Below are 20,347 nucleotides of genomic sequence, written 5' to 3'. Positions count from 1 at the left end.
AATAACATTCCAAAAGCACTTTTCTAGGATGGAAAGTCTTCATTCTTAAGACACTCTTTCTTATTTCTTCTATGTGATTAACTACTTTTAAAAAAGATTTTAGTTATTTCTTTTTAAAGAGAGGGGGAGGGAGGGAGAAAAAGAAAAACATCAATGTCTGAGAGATGTCAATAGGTTGCCTCTCGTGTGCCCTGACCAGGAATCAAACCTGTGACCTTTTGATTCACAGGCTGGCACTCAGTCCACTGAGCCACACAAGCCAGGGATGATTATTTAACTACTTTTATTGTTCCCATGTTCCCATTGTTCTACATGTCTTCAAGCAAGAACCAAAGACTCTGTCCCCTGAGTGGGGAGGGGATTAGGAGAAAATTCAGGAGAAAACATGAGAGCTGCCAGGGGTCAGACTTCTGTGTGGTTCCACAGAACAGCACTAGGTTTAAAGAGCACAGTTGTAAAGAGGTCTATTTTTATTCAGTTTAATGACTGCTCTTAGCCCTGACCTAAAAGGAAAGTGCTGCCTTGTGGGGGAATGAACAGCCACCAGCTCTTGTAGGGAGAGCCTTGACCCAGCTGGGTGGGAAACAAGCAGTGGTTGATCTACCTTGTCCAAAAAGCTGTTGAAGTATTTTTGTAGGTATTAATGTTAAATCAATAGGTTTATTATTTCCTCTTGGACAACATACCTCCGTGTCTCTTGTCTGAAAGAGTGAAAAATGACTCCCAGAGAGCTTTCTGGGTCAGTGGGCACTGACCAGTTAGACCACACTCACTCACTCACACACACACACACACACACACACACACACGGAAGGACTGGTCGGACTTGTTGGTACCCTCGAGGGGAGCCAGTGGCAGTGATCTCTCCGAGGTAGCTGTAAGAATTAAAGGCATGAGTTCATGTATTAAGAACAAAAGAAATTTTGCCTTTTATTGGGGTCCACATTAGTAGTTTGGACTTCTTCTCCTAGTCATAAATACCAGACCTGTATCTGACTTGCAACAACAATAAGAAATAAACTATCCACATCTCAAATATCCATCAAGTTTCAGATTAAAGAAAGAGAAACAGGACTGTACAGAATTTCACGTGGAGCCGTCGTTGTTAGCTCACCGGACAGTCCACCACGTTGGAGTGCATCGTTCAACTTTCCACTACAAAGAGAAAACAGGAAGGGGAGATGGCAAAGGGAATTCCCACTTATTATTTATCGGGTGCAAGACATCTTGTCTAGGTCTTTTCGTGTGCTATCCCATTTAATCCTTAGAGTAGCCTATGATGTAGCCATTGTACTTGTTTCACAGCTAAGAAATTAGTATACAGAAAGGTGAAGTACTTTGTCCAAGGTCAGACAGATAGCAAGTGATAGAGCTGGGACTTGACATGGATCTATCTGACATCAAAATGTATGCTTTTCTACTATATGTTGGTGCCTTTAACATTCTTAAATAATGATCCCCCCACTACTATCATCCTGGGTAAGATTAGATAGCATTTACCAATTGATCTCCTACCTGGTCAACCCCTGTCTAGCCATCTAATCATGTTCCTACTTAAGCATTTCCAGTGCTTTTCCACATTTGAACTCAACAACCTCCATGGACAGCTGGGTCCCAGTACCTCATTCTTGCAATCAAATTGGCAGCCATCCCTTAATCAATGTTTCAGATGCTAGCTGAATGGGACTCATTTCCCGAGGCCTACATAATAGATTTTCTATTTAACTCCGTGAGTGGGAGAGCAGCAAGCACCCTTCTCAGACTTAAATGCCATGGTCAGCAGTGACTGGCCTGCTTGGGGAAGGAGGGCTAGGGTTGGGGAAGGGAGCCTCCAGCAAGAAGGGTTTGCATGTGATCCTCATTAGTGATAGGCGTGGGCTGGGCCATCTGTGTTCCACAGGAGAACAGAATGGCAGGCGGCCTTTCAGATGCCAAGAGATGCTATCTAATGGGAAGATCCAGAAAGCTCAAAAAACAGAGAGGAATTTTCCTCATGGGTATCTCTGTGGGAAACCGAAGACACAAAACCAAAGGTTTGTGGAAATTAGCTGCTTAACTTGTGGGGTATTCCACTGTTGCTACCACTTCATTCTTCACATCCATGGTGTAGGCTGGCAAGCAGAACCCTGCAGTCTCACCTGCTAACTAAACTGCCTTAGGCAGAGCCCACGGTAAACCTATGTTACCTTAAAATTTGTGGATGCAGTGGCAGGTGCACTACAGCATGGCTTCAGAATTTGCAATTAAACCTTTAAGTCTCCCAGGGGTCAGGAAACACTGCAAATAGAAGACACCATTTAATTGGATGCTCAATGCAGATTCTAGAGAAGTAATCAGAAAACGTGGAGGACTGCTCTAAAGAGGTCAAATCAGGAAAATGCAATTTGGAAGTAAAGAGGATAACATCAAACCCAGCATCTAACGTGTAGTAGATAATGAGTAAATATTTGTTCAATGAAGTAATACTTATAGTGAATATAGTGAGTATCTGTCCTTCTACCCTGGAATAGATAAGGGAAGGGGGGGTGGGGGAGTGGAGATGAAAGCTTTCTAACTAACAACTCAGGAACTTGAAACCACAGGATGTAGAGGGAGCTCATGGGGGCCTCTAACTACCCAGACATCTGTTGAGTGATGGATACAGCTAAATATGGATCATCAAAGGGCTTTCTAGGTCACATGGAGGGCAGTTTCATGATTCAGAAAATATGAAGTTCAACTTGGACAGAAAGACAGAAATATTTGCATTCTACTTCTTAGAGATCAAGTCAGAATTGACAAAGAATAAAAAAAAAACAGCACAGAGGTGGAGTTACAACACAGTAAGAGATCCACATAATAAGATACAGGTTCATGAGATGAAAGAGATAGAGAACTGGGGGTTTTTTTAGCAGGTTTATTTGGGCAAGGGAGATGAGGATGGGCACTATGGTCCAAAAATGGAAGAAAGGACTGAGAAAACGTTTGTTTGTTTGTTTTTTAAGCTTAAAGTTGAGTTAATGGGAAAATGAAAATGTCCAAGCATTGATGAAATTATTATTAAATAACAACTATCATTTATTGTCCAGTCCAAAGACTATTACTTTTACAAGCACTTCTAAACTTCACAAGGACCTGACGAAGTTGGTGCTATGTAGTTCCCCTTTTGACAAACGAGGAAACTGAGAAACAGAGCGAACCTCAGGCAGCCGATCCAAGATTTAGATCTGCCACTGTCTGCCTTCAAACTCCACGCTCACGCGTGTAGTGCCATCACTGATTGCTCTGAGCTGCAAGCACAGTGACAGGGATTTACCAAAGCCAGTCCCCTGTGCATGACTTACTTCCCTCTCAACCTGAAAATCCAGGCCTCTCTCCTTCCACAGAGCAGAAGTGGCAAATACCATTCATTTGCACGCAGAGGCACGCTGAGGAGGAGCAGATCTGGGCAGCAGAAGGCCCACGCACAGCTTACCCACCGCCCTTTTGTTAGGTCTTCTCTCCAAGGCACCAGCTTGGCCATATCCTAAGACATTACTCAGAGAATAGACAGCCAGCAATAAACACCTGCCAACAAACTCTACCAGGCTAGAGTATTCACATAATATAAAAGGTCATATGAAAAGATACACAGACTATATTAAAGATCAGGAGCAGTGAAATGAGGTCAGGCAGTCACACATCCAATTTAGTAACTGATATCTAAAGGTGGAATGGAGATTCGGAGTGCCCTTTTAAAAATCCGTGAGATGGATCACAATTTGCTGCTTTTAGCATGATGCAAAAAAAATGAACTTTTTCCTTTCCAAAAAAATTCTTTGTAAAATGAAATCTTACTAAGAATTACAAGATGAGGGATAATAAAATGGTCATTTCTTTTTACTTTAGTACAAAAGGAAAGGAATTTATAAACCTCACAATATAAGTGTCAATCCAGAAGAAAAGTCCAGAAAGGTAGTATTTTCTGCTGAAGGGAGAGACAACAGTATTTTCAAAGTTATTAATGAATTTATTTTTGTCCCCTTTTTTTTTAAGAAAACTGGTACCAATTGGTTACCAGAAAATGGCATGATCTTCAAGAAAAGAAAATATTTCCTGGTGAATATTTCCTCTCTCCCCAACATTCTTGAGGTAAAAGGATTAAGGACTAGATTGTTTAGCTTAGCGAACCCAACTGCAGGGAGGGTTTTAATAATAGAGGGTGTCACTGAATTGTTATTTAGGGTTTGCTATCATCATAGTCTGCTATTATCAGGCATTAAGGTAATAATAATAAACCTAAGAGGATTAAGCAATTTCCACCTCCCATTCCCTCCCGGTCAGCCTTCTAAAGCTTCCCATCCCCCACTCCCCAGTTAAATATACTTCCTGGAATTAGAACATCTGGGAATAATTTCTTTTATTATGAAATGTTTAAACATACGGAAAAGTAGAGCCATGAGTATAATGTGTTATCATTTTGCCGTATTTGTTTTATCTTTTCTTTCACCAAAATATTTTGACGTGAATTACAGATGTCATGACATACATCTCACACCAAAATATCACACGCACATCATTATGGGGGATCCTTTCTTAAGTGTCAAAGTTTGTGTGTGCCCTCCGCATTTCTGGAACAAGATTTCAGGGTGTTGTGTCTATATGAGCTCAGTCATTTCTCAACTGACTGAATCATTTATAAAAGAAAGAGGAACCTGAGGAAGGGTTTGGCCGTATTCAAAATATTCAAAATCTTCCTGATTGATCTGGAAAGAGGAAGGTAAACAGCACATTAACTAAATTCTCAAAAGACACTAAGTTGGGAAGTGCTACAAGCACTAATGATGCCAGAGAGAAAATGCAAAGCACTTGAAGGAGTTAGAAATTTACCTGAACAATGCGTGTTATTTTTGAAATAAAATTTGTTTAAAATATTAGCAGTTACAGAAAGACTGGAAACAGTATGATTTGGGGCAAGTCAAACAGGGAAGCCTCATGTCTGCGTGTTCATTTAATCATATAAAAGATCATTATCACTGTTGCCCCCAAATGTGAAGAATATGAAGCTAGACTGGGGGAGGGGGGAGCTGCTGAGACGTACAGACAGAGCCTCCCCCCGACTAGGGCATAACAGAACTGCAAGTGTGTCAACCCCCGAGAGAACGTCTGGCTCACTTACGCAGGGTGAGATTTTATTTTCAATAGGCAAAGTATTCGGGAGGCAGGCAGCATTCTACTTGCTCTGTGCTTAGCTGCTGTGGCCAAGGCAAGCTGACTGCAGATGTTCCTGACAAGATAGAGGGCAAGGTGTTGGTTGGTTTGCTTGCAAATTCTGCTGACTCGGTGATTCTGCCAAACAAAAGGGAAGCAGGTAAAATGAGTGACCGCAGTTTCCAGAATATTCAACCTGTCTTCTGTTCAAGAACAACCTAGCTGGTGGCAACAAATGGAAATCAAGACCTGACACTCAACCATGGCCTGATTCCCAGCCTGTGGCTGGCAGATCTAACTGAGCACCCATCTGGCTTCCCACATATAAAGAGGAAAAGCTTTCTTAACCATGTTTCCTAGTGCACATCTGCATACCCTGACTCATTAAATACCCCACCCCAGCCTCCCTTCCCCCACAGCATGGCATTCATAAGACCACGCATCACCCTCTCCTTTCTTGACATTGCTGCCATGAGGATGAATGTCTTTGTTAATTAATATGGAAATGAAAATTGTTTTCACCATCCTGAGAGTAGGAATTTGTTTTCTTCCCAAAGCGCCCCCTCTTTGGAAGAGCACAGTCTCTTCTGAGCTCCCTCCTCCAGCCTAACCCTTGGCCCTGAAGCCCAGGATCTGCTGATGGGCGTGAAAACACATGAGCTCACTGGAGCTTATGTAAGAGCTGCTGGCAGCCCTTCCAGGGAGATGGATGGCGGCCGGGGCTCACCACACTCTCATTGCCTTGTCTAGGCAATAAGATTTCTCTTTTCTCTACCTCCTCAGAAGAGGGAGGCTTACTTGTACTGCAATGCCTTAGTCATTTGTAGCAGGGAGTCAAGGAAGCACAATGTTCCCTCCTATATCCCACTGATTAAACCTAGCACAGCTTCCTGATGGGAGAAAATAAGTTTTCAAAAGACCAATTTACTTGCACGTGTTGAACCCCCTTTATGGTGGCACTGCCCCTTGTCTCAGCTCTTTGGATCACCCCAGAGGGGCAATGAGAGAAATAAAATGGGACCCGAGGACAGAAGCCTCCTTGATGTCTCGGAGGCCTCCAGCTCAAATGTGCCTCCTGAGACATTTGTGAACAGGGTCTAGGGCAGAGAGAGATGAAATGAGTGGGAATTCCCATCTCCCTTCCAGAGGAAGAATGAAGGCAAGTCATCTGCAGGAAGTCGATCCTGCCTTTCCCAGACTCCACTTTCTTGAAGGCAGAAAGAAACCTTTGGGCTCTGTACTCAGGAAGCTCAAAAGAAGTGAAGAGACAGAGAAAACGAGGGAAGGTCATGCTCTCAAGAGGAGAGGGAAGGTTAAAGGTCGGGATTTGGTTTTCCTCTATCTACTGGGGAGATGGGAGGCCCCACGAGGCCCTTTGCAGTAAGGCTCTTCTCTGCTGCCTCAGTTACTCCAGGCCTGGGCAGCTGGAGCCAGCGCCAGAGAAGATTGGGGTCTGAGTCTGTGCCCGTTCTCGCTGTCCTTCCTGAGCTTCACAGACCACGGCCCAAGGGCACTTCCTGCCCACACAGCATCGGGTCGGAAAGTGCACTCCTCACCCTCTGCTCAGCCCTGCACGGCTTCTCCCGTGGGGCCAGCTCTGCTTCCCATCCTAACACCAATTAGCAACAGACACCCGGGCAAGTCACACTATATCTCAGTTTTCCAACATGTAAGCAATTATTTACTTACCCAGTAGTAAGTATTTTGTTGTTAAACAATGTCTGTGTACCAGGCACTGTCCCTTAACTGCACATGGTTCAATGCAGTCCTCTTACTTCTCCATCTTTTCCCATCGCATCCTGCTCTTCTTAGCCTCCACCCACTTGCAGTGCCTGCTTCTTTCACTTTTTCTCCTTTTATTCTCACACTGTTTCTCTCCCCCCTCCCATGATTCTATTTTTAGAGTGTTCACACATAAAATCAGAGCACTAGAGGGATTTTAAGGGGACATCTGCCCACTCTGTTATCTCTAGGCAAGTCTGTGCTTAAAAGGTCCTAGAAAGATCAGAGGACCTTGTTCACGGCCCAATTTCAGGATTCATTCAAGTGTCTCACAACTTCTCCCTTCAACAAATTATCCTTAATGTCTAACTCAGACTCCTCTGTTCAATACCACTCTTCTTTTTTCTTTACCTCTGAGTCTCATCTCGGGCATAAAGTGCCTTCATTGGGAAGTTTAACCCAAATGACATAGTTGAACATCCAGATCATAAGGATGTTAGTTTCCATGTAGAAACAGCAGAATCAGAAACCAAGGAGAGACCGAGGCCATAGAAGTTAAGAAGATTTAGTTTCTGTAAAACCAGCTGAAACAGAACAAGTAAGCATAACCCAGCCAGACTCACAATTCTGATAGAACTATTTCAATTAACAGGAAAAGCCCATCAAGCAGGGAGTTCTGGAATCACAGGCCAGTCTTGTTGGAAAGGCCCTTCTTTAGATGTTGGGTCCAATCTTGCACACAGAGCTGGGATCCAGCGTAGCCTAATGTCTGCGCTCTGACGATGGTGGTTAAATAATGAATGGTGGCCAGTCAGCATTGGTTCCTATGTCAGCATGTGCAGAGTTCCTTCCCAAAGCCATTCTCCCAGACCCCTGGGCCAGGTCTACACTGGGACAGTGCCTGGCACTCCAGATGTTGCCCTTTTTGATCTGTGGGAACTGGCCAAGGCAGCTTACAATCTTGATAGAGGCCTTGTGTCTAGGGACTAAGCCACATGGCAAGGAGGCAGATTTCACAACCTGTGGTGTTTTATTTATTTATTCCTTCCCTAGATAGCAAGAGGCAGGAGACTGAATGGAAAAGAAGAGGATCCTACAGCAAGTTGCTGACCCAGCTGACAGCACAGCTGCCCTCTTTCACAGAATGAGAAGAAGAAACTTTTGTGCCTGTCTGTTCCATTGTCCTCAATGCTCGGTAGATATCTCAGAGAAGTTGTTGTTGCTAGCAAGTAATCAGAATTCCAAGAAGCCACCAGCGAAGGGGGTTCTTATGAATGCTTTTCTCTCTCTACAGAAAACAAGTAAGACCCCACTATCTTGGAAAAGTCTGACAAATGTTCCCTAGAGGCTGCTGAGGAAGGGAGCCATTCCACATTCCATTATGGTATGAGGAATGAAGAAACTTTCCTAGGAAACAAGAGCAACACGGGGAGTAGGCTACAGCCTGACTCAGCCACATGACTTTGGACATGTCCTTTAGCCTTGTGAGATCTTCCTTGATCTACCAAACAAGGAGGCTCTAAAGACCCTCCCACTTCAGTGATCTTGCCTTCACCTGGGGCTAATGCTGTGGCCATTGGAGAGACGGCAGGGTCCTCGTTCTCATGCGTCTTCCCCACCCTGCTGACCCAGGAGGGCCACTGCCAGCCCTTCTTCTGAGAATCGATCTTCCCTCTTGAGGACTGATCATGCTCAGAAAGCAACTGCTTTGGGGCGGCCAACATGGGAAAAAAAACACTGCAAGGAATCTCTTTGATAAGCCCTCCTCCTATACACACACTTGCACATACATATACAGACACACACACACACACACACTCAACTCCTGAAGTGTGAGCATTTTCCCTTTTGTGTATCAAATCTATTTTACCCTTTGTAACTGGCAGTGTGTTCGGAGGGAATTCAATCCCACTAATGGAAAAGCACTGCTCCCTTTTAGGGAACTTAGCTAAACCTCAGTGTTTGGGGTGACCCTGGACAGAAGCTGAAGCTTCAGGTTGTACGTAACACACCTCAACGGCAGCCCATAAATGTAAGCTCTACCAGCTGAGACTGAGGCAGTAACTACTTAGCGCAGTGCCAGGGGGTCCTTCCCTCCTTGCTCGTCCACCTCCACTGCCTCCCCCACCCATAGACATGTGTTCTGTAATGGTTGCCTGCTCCAGCCTGCCCGTCTGCCTGCATAGAGTGCCGTGGACTTGTTCTGTAATGCACTGTGTATATGTCTGTCCTGACTGTAGTTTTACTGCAAATAAAAATGACAGCAGCTGGCTGACCTCTGACCTCCTGGTGGTTTCTTTTCATGCCATTGCTTGAGAAATCCAGATTGTCTGATCCACCACAGAGCACTGAAGACATGAAGGCTCCTTAGACTATTCTGTAACCTTTCCACGGTTGCCCACTGCCAGGGAGGTTCCACTGATAATCCAGAACTGGGAAGAATTGAAACTCTGTTGCCACTTTCCTGGTATTAAACCAAGGAGAAAGGAGGCCAAAAAATCCTATTAAATAAGCCCTTGCTAAACACTGTATGCATATACACACACATATATGTCCATATATTCTCACTGACATCTGAAAACTCTCCGATGAAGTGGTTAGCATCTTATAGGTGAGAAAACAAAGGCTCAGACATGATAATTAACTTGCTCAACAAGTAATACAGTAACTCAGTTCTGTCTCATACCCCAACATGCATGCTCTCTCCCCTAAACTAGTGTTTCTCCAAGCATGACCCATGGACTGCTTACATTAGAAACATCTGAAGTCCAGCCCTGACCAGTATGGTTCAGTGGGTTGGGCGTCACGTCATCCTGCAAACTCAAGTGTTGCCAGTTCAATTCCTAGTCAGAGCACATGCCTGGGTTACTGGCCATGTCCCCGGGGTAGGGGCATGCAAGAAGCAACCCACGGATTTTTTCTCTCACATCTCTCCCTCTCGTTCTTTTTCCCTTCCCCTCTCTCTAAAAATAAATAAATAAAATATTTGGGATGTGGGATTTGAGAGAAACTCCAGTGCAGATGCCTAGGTCCCACTCAGAACTCCTAAATCAGGATCTCTGAGAGGGCGACCCTGCCATCTGGTATTTTATGCTCACAAAAGTTTGAGAACCACTACACACACCACACTGGAGGGCAGGGACTCTGGAGGGCAGAGTCAAGCTGGGACTTTAGAAACTTTAGAACAACTCAGAAACTGGAGCCTGTAGAAGAGCAACCTGAGACAGAAGAGACCTGGAGAGGATGCTGGTCTGGGATGAAAAAGCAAACAGAAAATGAAGCCCTAGCTGGCCCCTTTCCCCAGAATTTAGATCCCAGCCACAAGTCTATTATCTGGCCTCAGGCTGATGCTTTCTCGAGCCTAGCATTCAAGGTCACTCCTGGGTGGGGCTAGGCAAGGAGGTGTGGACTCAACACAGCTGCCTCAGGAACTGGGGCCTGCAAGGGAGCAGCAGCCCTGGGAGGATGGGGCCGTGGATATTCTGCAGCTGCTTGTGGACTCCTGCCGCCTTTTCAGCTCCCGCCTTGCTGCCCTGACTGGCCACGCCCTGGGGGAAGAGCCACTTTTGTTGTCTCTCCAGCAATTCCCGCCTCAGTTGACCGTCTAGCTTCCAAAAGCCCTGGAACCCAGGCACTGCACCCTCAGCCTTTGCCACACCCCTAGTCTTATCCTCTGGGCTGGGCAAGGACTCTGCCTCAGAGATCCTAACCAAACTGTTACTCACTCCTACCCATTCCCTCCCCCTCCAACCTGGGCCTGCTGAGTTCTATTTTGTGCCTCGGTCTAGGTGGAGGTTTCTGAAATGGAGGTTGTGACGTTTGAGGTGGGGCACTGTGAGACAGAAACATAATTGCCACTCAGGGGCAGGACAAAATACTGGAAATAGCTCAGGTGCCCACTCCACTGAGGAGCTTCAGCGACCCTCCCAGCTGCAACACTAACTATGCGTGAAAAATGTTTTCCTCAAGAAAATGGCTTTTCTGCAGTCAATAAAATTTTTTTAAATCTCCTACACCAAATTTAATATAGCCAAATTTGCAAAAACACTTAAATTATAAACCCAGAAAGTAGTTTATAATATAGAATTCTTACAGTAACAATGTTTTTGAAAGTCTGTAGCTAACAAAAGCATTGCTTAAACAAGGAGGATCCTGGTCTATTCAAGAACAAAGGCCTTTAGCAGTTGTGTTTGCATTTTAAACACTAGCAAAGAGTAAGCCATTTGCTGTAGCATTTACAAGACTTTCTGACACACAGGACCCCAGTTGCTGCTCCTTCCCCAACCTAACAGGTTACTGTGTGTCCTTAAAAGTAACAAAACTGCCTTTGTTTTTAAATGTTCTTCCCTCCTACTTTCCATTAAACCAGACTATCAATCATTACAGAAATATTTCCAAATCTAAAACCCTAAAGCTATTCACAGGGAACAGAAAGTCAAAGGCTGCAAAAATGAGGAGGAAGTAGATCAGAGAGAAAGATCAGAGAGATCGGAGGAGATAACCGAGGTCTCTGAATTGGAGGGATCCCAGAGAAAAGTTGGCCTAACCTCTCAGCCAGACTGCCTAGGGCTGCACCTGTGTGTGCGTAGACACCTCTGCTCGAAGCCCTGCTGATGGGCAGAACACCACCTTCCCAAGGAACCCGTCTGGGGGATCAGTTCTCTGAGCCTTAGATCAGCTCCTATTGCACTCAGATCTGCCTGTCATTAACTCCCATCGTTGAGCCCTGACTTGGCCACTAGCAACACAAAATAAAATCTTACCTCTCTTCTGAGAGACAGCTTTTAGATATTTAGAAACGGCTACCTTGTTCTAAGTATTATTTTTATTCCCTCCAGACTAAACATTCTCTAAATCCTTCAATCGTTCCTGATACGTCATGCCTCTCAGACCCTGACCTATTCTTGCAACTTTCTCTGGAAAAACGAGTTTGCTAAGGTCCCTCTTAAAGTGCGATTCCCAGAACCAAACACAGCATGGTGGCCCAGAAATGGGGGCAGGGTGGGGCGGGGGAGGGGGACACGACACAAGTGCAGAGCAGCATCCTTTCCTCTGGATGTCACATTAGCTTTCTTTGGCAACCGTGTCACCCTGCTAATTCATCCTGCTTTCACAGCCAAACATCTAGCTCCTGATGAATGCTAATAACTACCATGGGTACGGTGCTTCACAGATCCCGGAGTCCTTTCAGAAACATGGTCTCATTTGCTCCTCACCACAATCCACTGAGGTTAATTAAAGATGAGGAAACTAAGGTTTTTTCTAATGCCACATGCCCAGGCCTGAAGCCCTGAGCCTGTGAGTTCAAATCCATTCTCCTCCAAACACACACGTGTTGTCATTTCACTTGCAGCTCTGTTAACGGCCAAGGAAGCCTCCCTGGCTCCATTCGTTGGTGGTTATTCAAAATCTTTTCATTTTAATGTTCGTTTTATCTTGTTAATTTCTGCCTATCCTTTAACCTGTCTAGATCTTCTTGACTGCCATGTCTGCCATTAAGTATATTAAAGGGAAGACACTGGGTCAGAGAGACAAGGCAGAAGAGGATGGAGTACCAAACTGGGGGTGGAGGAGGTAGCCTTGGGAGGGAGGACCTGGGAAGGAAGCATCTCAGAAAAAAATGGGCCCCAAGTGTGGTGTGGCAGATGTGTGCTGAAGAGGGGGTCAGGAGCCCAGGTGCCAGGCCCCTCCACCTTGGCTGGTCTGCCCCCTAGGCAAGAGCTGCAGTCTCTCAGCGCTTCACTTTCTGAGGTCGGGGCATCTGAGCGGGGCCAGTCAATTTCTAAGACCTTCCCCCGTTTCACGAATCTGATTAGAAAAGACCTTACTGTTAATTCAACGGTTCGTTTTCTCTTTCAATCCAATGAAGTTATTGTACATCAGACTTCACTCAAAATATTTCACTTGACTTTTTTTCTACAAAATGAAAAAAGAGCAAAGATGGCTACGGGGCCACGGCAATAACCAACATTTATTTTATCTGAATACCAGCTCCTTTGTTATTGTTGCTGTTATTGCTGCTGTTGTTGTTGTTGTTGTTGTTCTGAGGTGGGAAGTGAGGGAAAGGATCACAAAACTCCCTCTCAAGAAGCAGGATTACAACCACTATCTCACAAAAACTAAGGAATCCTCAAGGGGGGCTGAACAAGAGGCTCAATGTATCATTTCCCATGTAATCAATATAAAATTACTGTATTAATAAGATACCTAACAGTTTTTTATAATAAGTCTTCAAGATCCAGAAAACATTTGCCAAGCGAGCAAGGGAGGGAGGCATACAAATTCACTTACCTAGCCAGTAAAGGGAAGAGCGTGGCTTTGAACCTCTGTCTATCTGAGGATAAAATGCATCATTTCATATATCATGCTGCCTCCTAAACTTCAAGAAGCATTATGAAAAGAGCATGGTCTTTTGTGCCAAACAGACTTGGGTTTGAATTTCACCTAGGTGACCAGCGAGCGATGGGGAGCTCACTACATATGTCATTAGAGTGATTTTGGACTAGTTACCTTACCTCTCCTGGCCCTGATTTCCTCGTCTGCAAACTGGGGATGATAATATTTACCTCTCGGGGCCTATGATGATGACATGTATCTTGTGAACATTAGATTCTATAAATGGTAGTTTCCTTTCCTTGTCTAATGAGAAAAAAAAAAACACATGCTTATCTGGCCACAGTTTAATCATGCAGCAGCTTTGACCCTATTTAGGGAGGTGAAAGTAATGAAAAGCAAAACAAAATTGAGAAAGGGAGCCAGCTTCTACCATCTGCCTCTTTGTATATTCTTTAAAAAGCTCCACAAAATGCAGATCCAGCCAGGGCAGCCCATGAAATGTTATGGAACTAGTGATCAGGCAGGTAGATGCATACATACTGCACTATCTTCCAACCTTTGCCTCGGGGATTCTAGCATTTAAGCCTCTTCTGTCCCAAACCCAGTAGAATCCACCTTGGCTACTCAGAGAGCTTGGGAGGCTAGACTCCAAGAACCATTCCTGGTGCAGCAGCCCAGGTGGAGAAGGGGCCCAGTAAACACACAGGGCTTCGGCTGGTGTCTGAACCTTGGTGAAGAAAACAGCTCCTTTCATGCAAGATCCTCACATGAGCTTAGGAAGAAGGACAGATGGGGGATGCAGAACTGCCATTGTCTTAATCAGAAAGTATTTATCAAATTAAACCCTCCGTCCCAGCTTATTTCCCACCCCTCACCCTCCCCACGCACATTCCCTCTAGACTTGTGCATCTCCATGCCTTCACTGGTCCAGTTCCTCTGCCCGCTGGGTCCTCCTCCTGGCCTGTCTCCACCAGTCCTACTCCTCCCCATCTTCACTTGCCAAGAGGCCTGCCCTCTCTCAGCCCTGCCACCACCATGACCGACAAAGTCACACCACACACACGCACACACTCCACCACCATACGTACATACCTTACCAATCTTCCTCTGCCTACCTCATTTCTGCCACCACCATGATCCATACAGATACAGTCACAACACACATACACACACCACCACCCTCACTTACTACATACACGCACCCCCCCGACATACCACACCCCCTACACCATATATAGTAGCCCCCCTCCCACAGAGGCACATACATACCACAGCCTGCTGCACCACACACCTCCCACTCGTCCCCCACCCATGCACACACCCAACACACAAACAGAATAATTACCCGCCTCAGAACATTTGACCTCCTGGACTCCGAAGACGTATCTTTTTTCACCTGGATTAGAGTCATTCATACACAAACATCTCTTATCTCCCCTAACGTGACTGTGAGCCCCTTGAGGACAGAATCTGTTTCTCTTTTTATTTCTGTAACCTGTACAATGCTTGGGAGGTGGTTGGGGCTCAGTACTTATTTCCAAGTGAATAAATGACTCAATCAATCCACATGGGTCCTGAACGAAAGGATCGGGGAGACCAATCACATCCGCCCTCAGCTGGCCTGGCCCTGGGGGCAGGGGGCTGGAGGCTGCCGTCTTTGGTGGCTGGTCCTGCCTGATCCTGCTCCACTGCCTCGGTTTCATTCCAAGGGAAATATTTGTTCTGTGAGCAAATAAAGTGAGAATATGTACTAATCTGCTGCAAAGATACAGAGAGCTGCCTTCAGCCTGATGCTTAGCTCTCTGAGGGCACTTCAAAGAACAGTGAGAATAAAATGTCCACATGGAGGCAGGAAAAGTGTAACTCTTTCCTTCCCGGAGAAGAGGGGAAATGAAGACCGGATGACAAGTTCCCCCTTGAACATTTCCAAATAAAACCTCCTGAGAGCCTGTCAGGATCCCAGATGTGATAGGTGATGACAAGATTCTCTTTCGTACCTTTCTACAGATTCAGAAGTGCCCCACCTGTGCTTTGAAAACACACGGACACACACTCGCACCAGCAACCTTTACTTGATGTCCATGGTTAACTAACTACTGGAGAAGTCTATGGCCCAGAAATGTGTGTGAACTGAACCAAGTTTCTTATCTCCAAGCCCACAGAAGGTAGGGGTTGTCCAACCCCTTCTGCCCATTACAGGCCAGGGATCTGTGTGCTTACATTTTAACAAACATGCTGAATGGTTGGAGAAATCAGTAGGACAAAAATTCCTAGTGGCAGAAAATTAGGAAGAGATCTTTGTATTTTGTTTGCTTCCTACTGAGGAATTCTTAGAAGTTCAGAACCTTCCATAATGAGCTGACATCCGATACAGTTGTTTCTGAATACAGCCTCAAGTTTGATTGCAGGGTTTCGAAGCGTCTGACCGAGGAATGCAATGTTTCAGTGTTCCCTCAGCCCAGCCCTGTCCCTACTTACAGTCCAGAACAGAAAAACAACACGGCATGGAACTAGCAGACATGGAAACCCAGGGTGTGCGAATTAAATCATTTATTAAATGCCTAAAGAGAGGTCACTTCAGACCCCCACCATGCTTTCTGAAAACGTAAGTCGGAACCACCCCTTCGTTTCCACGTTCTCTTAAGCGTGCGTCTTCTGGGTTGAGCCGTCCTGAACAGGCACACCTGTTCAGAATTCTTGGTCAAGAACAAGCCTTTGCTACTCCATACAGCAGTCCTAGCTGCCATTGATTCACTCTTACTTGGTGTTCGAATCCTCTCAAAAAAAGGGCAGTTAAAAAATACTGGTGTTGTTATTTTAAAGGTGGAAATTCTGAGGCTCAGAGAGGCCAAGTAAGTTACCCAAGAAAGCCCAGCTAGAATCAGAATTCTGACTCGCTGACTGTAAAGCTCCTTTCCGGGGGGACTACTTCACAAGGGGAGCCAGCCTACGCAGAAGCCATCTCTGCTATTCCTACTAGTTTGTTATTCAAAGTAACTGCTATTCTCTACCTTATTAGATCCTCTATCCCCCCCTCCCCCCGCACATGCATTGTAATTTAAAAGACACACAATATTAACCCAATCAATTCAAAAGACTTTTTGAAACCTGTTTCCTTTGAAAATGAATTGTCTTTTAGATTCCCCCATTACAAAGCAGAATTACAAGACCTCTCTGATGTGTTTACAACACCCCTGTGCTCTGAGTGTTATTGCCTCTCCCAGGAGCCAGATGGATGCTGGCACGGTCCTTCCTTTGCCTGGCAGCTGTCACTCACAACGGGAAGGGGGCAGTTGACAGGACCCTCATCTGAAATAGGCAGCCAAGTCTGGCCAGATCGCCAACAGCCACGCCTATATGAACAAACACACACTGAGGTGCACACGCACGTGCACAAGAAGATGTTGATAGTAGTGCTGCTTTTAACCGCAGAAAAACAGTAACAAGGCTAATACCCAACAGAAGGAAAACAATAAAACGATTAAGTAAATGATGTTATAGGCATAAGAAGGCATATCAGTCAAACCGTAGTTTATAAAGAGTGTTTAATTCACTGGGGACATGGTGATAATATAATGCTATATATAATGCAAAGTTACGTATTTAAAAATATACTGTATTTTTTGGACTATAAGATGCACTCCCCCCCAAATATGGGAGGAAAATGGGGGTGCATCTTATAGTCCAAATGTAGCTTACCTGGCTTGCTGGGGGGGGGGGGGTGGCAGCCTGTTATTAACGTTAGTAAATATTTTACCACATTTTTTGCTTCAAAATTTTTTCTTCTATTTTCCTCCTCTAAAACTTAGATGCATCTTATGGTCCAGTGTGTCTTATAGTGCAAAAATTTGGTCCCTCCAGTGCGTAAAACAGCAAAGAAAAAAGAGAGGAAATATGTTTAAATGTTAACAGTAATCATTTCTAGAATTATAGGTGCTTGTTAGTTTGTTTTTAATTTCTTTTTGTATTTTCCTAATTGTACACAATGGGTATATAATGATTTTATGATCTGAAATATTTTTAAAACTTTGCAAAGATGAAATTCCCAGTTTGAGTGAATTAAGAATAATAAAAAATTAACAAAAACAATTTTGGAAAAGTTGTAGAAAAAAACAAGTGATACTGTTAAATATCTGAAAACTTTCTGATTATAATTAGGCCATACATTTAAAAATTTTTTTTTGAAGTATCATGATAGATACACACATCTGCCAGTGGAAAGAACAATTTGTACTTCAGATTCTACTCTCTTACAAGTAATAATGTACCAAGTCTTGTACAATAAATGTAACAGTCTGCAGGATTCTGTTACTTGTCAACCCTGGACGGGGGCTCAAAATGTCTTGAACTGACCTCTACCATTCACGGTCAAGTTTGAGGAAGAGTTTTTGGAAGAAATCCCAGGTAGGGGTGAAAAGGAGGCAGGGGGAGGAGCTAACACGAGCTTCCTCCCCTGCCAGGTGTGAGTTTAGTCACTTACTCCCTGAAGGCGTTTAGAACTCGGTTCTCCCTGCTCTATACAAGCTCTCAGGGGGGACTTGCAGGACTTGCTGGGTTGATTCCAATCATTTTGAGGTGCTCAGAGTGCCAGTAGCCCCTAGACAGCCGTCCCCATTCTTTCCATGGGCCCCATCATGTTTATTTGCACTTCCGAGTGTTCAAGGCCAGAACAAGGAGGAGGCTAACACATGCTTCTTTTGATACCCCCATCTCTTCATCCAGAATCTACACTGCTTTTCTCTCATCTCTGTACTCTGATGATGTACTGCAAGCCACCCTCCACACCCATGAAATTTGTCTTCCCCAAATTACCCCTTTCCACCTTTCACTCCCCTCTACTCCAGGACTTACCTTGCTTCCTCTTGCTCAACGAATTAGATCCCAGATTCCTCAAATTTCCATACACAGTTTACTCTTCCAAACTCACCTTCCTCTGCCCTACACCAGCCCCCACACCCCATCCTCCCCACCCTCCACCCCAGCACCAGCCCCGCCCTCCCCATCCTGCAAGCTGCACTTCAGTGACACTCCTCAGTCCCATCAGTTGGAAGGAACTGAACCTGCGCTGAAAGGGAATACTGGTGTCTTGTCCAAATTATGCTCGAAGATGCAATTTTCTCAAGGTTAACTTTTCTCCCACGAACTTTCGTTAAACTTTGGCATCAGCAGCTTTGCCTGTCTCTGGTGAGAGCCCATGGATGGCAAAGGATAAAAACGAGTCCCTGGTGAAAAATCGTGGAAAAGCCTCAGCAGCAGCCTGTCACATACGTGCCTTCAACAGCTTGTTTATTTCACAGACATGTGCTCATGGTTGCAGTTTTATATGCACACATAAAACAAATTATCATTTCCTACTAATAAATTGTTCTTGGTTTACGTGATAGAATTACGTACCACATGCTTTTGATAGTCTTTTTAAAAACTTCTTGGTGGTCTACTAAGAAAATTATGGTTGCTGCTCTGGCCGGTGTGGCTCAGTTGGCTGGGTGTTATCCTGTAAAGCAAAAGGTCACCGGTTCGATTCCTGGTCAGTCCCCGGTTAGAGAGCATATGAGAGGCAACTGATTGATCAGTGTTTTTCTCTCGTATCAATGTTTCTCTCCCTTTCTCTAAAAGTACATAAATAAATAAAATCTTTTTTAAAAAAGAAAATGATGGCTTCTGTGAGCCAGGACACCGGGGTGACTTTGCATACCATTCTTCAGACACAGTACACCCCTCTTCCCCCAACATACACACTCGCACACATTTTTTGTGCCTTTATCTGCGTATGGTCTCCGCATCCTGTTCTCCAACAAAGAATACCTGGCACTCTCCCCCTCAAACAGTACATACGGCTTTCTGCCCTCTGTCCCGAGATCCAACAGGACTCCTTTAGTTCCTTCAGAAACCAATGAAGAAGAGAGAAATACTAGACTTTAGAGAAAATTAGTTAAGAGAAAAAAACACTAAGTGAAATCTACAAGAGGGAAATATCACATTGAGAAGCAAGATGTTGGGAACTCTTTCATTTATCCCAGGGGATATTGGAAAGGTCATTAGTGGTCATGAAATGTTAGCAGCAAGTGCCTCAATTCTCACAGAGAAAAGGGGAGGGAGCAAAGTGTATTATGTTTCTACTTTCTTCCAGACACTCTGCTAGATGATTTTTAAACATTCTACTATTTCTCCTCTGAAACCTTAACATCCCTATTTTACAAATGATGAAACAGGCTCAAAGAGATCAAATTTGCTCAAATTCACCCACTTAACAAGTGGCAGAGCCAAGATGGAAACCCAGTTCCACTGCCCACGCCCACTAGGAACTCACATACACAGTTGTTTGAATTGTCAAACAACTCTGTGAGGCAGGAGTTGTTGCACCCACTTTTCGGAGAGGAGACTGGTGAGCAGAGAAGTGAATGACCAGGACCAGCCATCACAGGGGAGTGATGTAGCTGAGACATGAAATGGGGTTTTCACTCCATGTTCACACGAGGGAGCACAGGTATAACTCAGTAACTGTGAGATAAGGCAGTGAATCTGGAAAGGAAGGGGGTGTCATCTAACCCACTAAAGATCTTTGAATAAATAAAGAGCTTCTTCCAGACATACGTCTGTATAGCTATTACCATATCACCATATGGATTATGTCATTACCGTTTACATTTGCAAGGGGTGCACATAGGTGTAAATGAATGCTACCTACATTCCAGCCAGGAATGTGTGGGTTGGAAAGGGTAAAACACAGATCCTGTAATGAAAAATTACACCATGTCATTGAAATCAGTTTTAATACATAAGGAGGAGGAAGAAAAAGAAGGCCTTATTTAGCTTTTACATTCCGCCGTGGCTGAGATGGCACTGCCCGAACAGGCCCTGAGGTCAGTTTCCAGGTTCAAGATGAACATTACTAAGTGGGAAGGTCCAGATGAAACCCAGATAAATATACAAAGCAATTAAGTTTTGGAGAAAGCAGCAAAAAAAGTGATGAAAGATTTCAAAGGTGGTTCAAGTCAAACAGCATGTGAAATTCTCCTAACCAGGATGCTATCTGGTGAAGAAAATTTCTCAGGTCATCGAGCTAAAATGTTGATCTTTCTTGGCTGCCTAAAGGAAACCCTCCAGAGGCACTGAGGTC

General features: G+C 44.6%; 1 protein-coding gene across 6 annotated transcripts in view; it reads left to right on the top strand.

Annotated features, from left to right (window-relative positions):
* Positions 1-9,166, top strand: part of DGKG (diacylglycerol kinase gamma) — a 191,869-nt gene extending 182,703 nt beyond the window's left edge. For 4 of the 6 annotated variants that reach the window (XR_004901302.1, XR_004901303.1, XR_004901305.1 and 1 more), the window contains one exon: positions 7,945-9,166. The gene's annotated coding sequence lies outside the window, so the exon portion shown is untranslated. The remainder of the gene's footprint in view (positions 1-7,944) is intronic. The other 2 variants (XR_004901301.1, XR_004901304.1) reach the window with 2 other exon arrangements.
* Positions 9,167-20,347: the final 11,181 nt, after the last annotated feature.

The sequence above is a fragment of the Phyllostomus discolor genome, chromosome 2 (genome assembly GCF_004126475.2).
Source record: "Phyllostomus discolor isolate MPI-MPIP mPhyDis1 chromosome 2, mPhyDis1.pri.v3, whole genome shotgun sequence".
In the NCBI taxonomy this organism is placed as follows: Eukaryota; Metazoa; Chordata; class Mammalia; order Chiroptera; family Phyllostomidae; genus Phyllostomus; species Phyllostomus discolor.
This window is presented reverse-complemented; position numbering and strand designations above follow the sequence as displayed.